The 3262-nt window shown below is 35.2% G+C and overlaps 1 protein-coding gene across 1 annotated transcript in view; it reads left to right on the forward strand.

Annotated features, from left to right (window-relative positions):
- The window catches only part of LOC117104036 (multidrug and toxin extrusion protein 2-like), a 34042-nt gene that overhangs the window by 28210 nt on the left and 2570 nt on the right, over positions 1–3262 (forward strand). The window lies entirely within an intron of this gene.

Genomic DNA, 3262 nt, shown 5'->3' on the forward strand with positions numbered 1-3262 from the left:
CCCCGGGAAAAATTTGATCACTAGATGGCAGGAAATGAGCTTTCCCGACTTCTGAGGTGACTTTTAATGACTTTCAAGTTCTTTAAATTTTAAGGTTTTCCTCCGCTTGAAAACGGTCGGGTAAACTTTTCGCAAAATCAAGAGCGTCGATCCGTGGTTGAAAGTGGGGAAAGCAATTGCAAAGGAAGTTTTGGTTCGTAGGCCCAAGGCAGGGTGTCATCTGAGCCACGCCCCCCCCCCCCCATCAGAGGTGCAGGGGACGAAGCCCCCGGAAGCTCTAGCGTTTTTTAAACCTTTTGTTAGTCGTATCTAATTGATTTCAAGGAATGCAATTAACATTTATTTCCACACTATATTTCCAAAATACAGTGGCGGATCCAGGAATTTGAAATAGAGGTGAAACAGGGAGGGACTTTTGCAGATGGAGTGTAGACCACCTCAGCCCTACCATGGTTGGGGTTGAGGTAAGAGAATTTATGATTACGGCACCCTTTATTTGGCCGGAAATGCCACTCTCAGACTTAAATTTGAACATAATTTTCTTTTTTTCCACTTTTAAACTTTGAAGAATTTAGGGAGGTTGGGCCCACATGGATCAGCCACTGAAATACTCATCATAAAAAGTTTTTCAATTTATCCTGGTAATCATAATCATGCCCGCTTATATATTTCGTGCAAATTAACATTCATAAAATAATAATTTATTGTCTACTGATTAGCTTGTGACGTATTCGAACCATGAAAAACAAATAAGATAAACTTAAAACAATCACTCTAATTTAGTCTCTTTGCATGTACAATACGTTTAAATCAATCCAAAGGGTTCTCCATTTCTCCTCTTTTTGATTTTCACTTTTGTGCAAGTAGTATTGCGACTTCACGATTGTGAGTGGAAATACTACCGTACTGTTTAATTTATGATAAAACATGACTAGGAAGATAGGAAGCACACACCGCATTAGTTAACATTTTTATTTCACAAACATAAAGGTGATTTACTTAATTTATTATTATTGTTATGACGTCATGGCGAGATTGCGTTAACGTAACATCGGAGTTCGGGTCTTAATAATATACATAAGGAATAAATCGTTTATAGTAGAAATTGTCTATTTTTGGGTTTGTAAAAATGTTGGCCTAACAACGTACAGTACATTGTTTTCACAATAAATTAATCCTCTGATAACCGTTGCACCCATAAAATCGATGGAGTGGTTACTGAGATGGTTACAAAATGTACAAACAAGTTCGTTTTTGCTTGGTTTTGGTCCGGAAGTGAACAGACAAAATTCATGGCAGTCATTCGTAATTGTTGTACTTTTCACTCTAGAAGATCGGTGAAAAGTAGCGGGGAATTAATATGATGTCCCCCCCTACTTTGAAAAGTAGGAGGGAAGTGTCCCCCACCGATCGACGCCCATGCGTAAAATGAATAGTGGCTTGTTCACATAGTTTAATAATTCGTTTTGTACTTCTATTAATCAAATAAAATAAAATTAATAGATAAAATGTCCAATAAGTATGTTTATAATTAATATATAATTTTTAATTAAGATAATAATATGCATACCTTAAGAAAATAAATATATCAATAATAATCTACAATAATACACACGTGTGGTCCCCCATAAATTTGCTGACAAGGGGCTAACTTGTTCGACTGAACGTCCGAATAAATACGTCTAGAGCCTTTGTCAGGATCCCGGTATAGAATTCTCTGGCAGGGTTGAAAGTTTTTTAAGGAATTTGTGGTTTTAGCCACAATATTAAGGATTGGCAATCAAAATAACGTTATAGATAGGCGAATTATTATATTTGGGCCACGGCCGACGACCCAGTCGTTGCGTCGAGGGCGTGGGAGGGTCCAGGCTTACCCGACGTAGGGGATGTCTCCCTTACCCCCGCTCACGCCAGGCTTTAATATTAATAAAGGCTTGAAAGTCTGTGTTATATTATTTACTGTTATTATTATATTTGCTGTTATTAGACCCTATTTTATTTAATTATTATTATTATTATTATTATCCTTTCTTTAGGCACACAACACATGTGCCAAGGATTGCCAATAGCGAATATATATCACTGTCCTACTAGTAAGGAATGTCATTATTTTAAATAAATTATTTAAATTCTATTGATTAGTAAATTGTATAAATATTTTTTATGACATATAAAATTATTATTATTATTATTATTATTATTATTATTATTATTATTATTATTATTATTATTATTATTTCGGTTGCTGTTTCTGGGTTTTTCCTATGCCTTTAAATAAATTTATATACAAATATCTCATTCGAGATCCAGCAAGCTGAAAATAATGCATAGAAAAAGGGTGTAGATCTCTGAAAGTCACGTGCGACATTAGTGCTATATCAAAAGCGTAACGTAAGTCACGTTGAAAAAATGAAAGAAACTCAACTTCTACCTGGCGCATGAATCACCACAATGCCTTTGGGGTCAAGTGGTTGACGTTCTCGATGGGAAATGTCCCGTGTTGAATCCCGGTAAAGAGTTGTTATTATGAATGAACTACTTTCTTGGTGTAAATAGCAAACTCGATTAGTAGGCCTGTTGAAAATATTTGGAAAATCATAGAAACACAAGTCAAGGCATCTGATCATGCAAACAGGCAATCGTAAAAGTACAATATGTAATATGATATGTTTATAAACAATATATTATAATAATGTAGGACTCTAAGGCTTATACTAGTTCAGTGTGATTATTATAGTGATTGAAATGTCATTAATATAAAGTGACTGTATACATAATATCATGAACTACCAAACAATCGTGTAACTGATTTGAAAAGAAAATCTGGAAAAATAATACTACAACTCTATTGGTCCAACATAATGAATGCATTATCTTTCTAGTACGTAACAAACAAGTACTAAACACACCTTCTCTAATTGGTCTAATATGGTGAATACATTATTTTTCTACTACGTGACAACAAACAACATTTAGGCTACGTGTCACGACACCACCTGAGCTGATGACCTTTCAGTATTCAAGCCGCATAAGTACTGTTTGGTCAGTAGTTGTTTTTAGTTAGCACTGATGATGCCTGTAGGAAATAGGAGAAACATGTTTGCCAATAAATCGTTTATTTTCGTGTTTTGTGTTCATCTTGATTTATATATATAAGATGTGTATAAGAGACAGCCCCCAGTGATTACGCCATCGGGCAGCATAGATCAAAGGAGTTATGACAGTTTTTGAAGTGGAGAAGGGATTGCAGGATCTTGTGAGT

This window comes from Anneissia japonica, unplaced genomic scaffold (assembly GCF_011630105.1).
Source record: "Anneissia japonica isolate Jap-2015-1 unplaced genomic scaffold, ASM1163010v1 scaffold287778_len1315358_cov176, whole genome shotgun sequence".
Taxonomy (NCBI): domain Eukaryota; kingdom Metazoa; phylum Echinodermata; class Crinoidea; order Comatulida; family Comatulidae; genus Anneissia; species Anneissia japonica.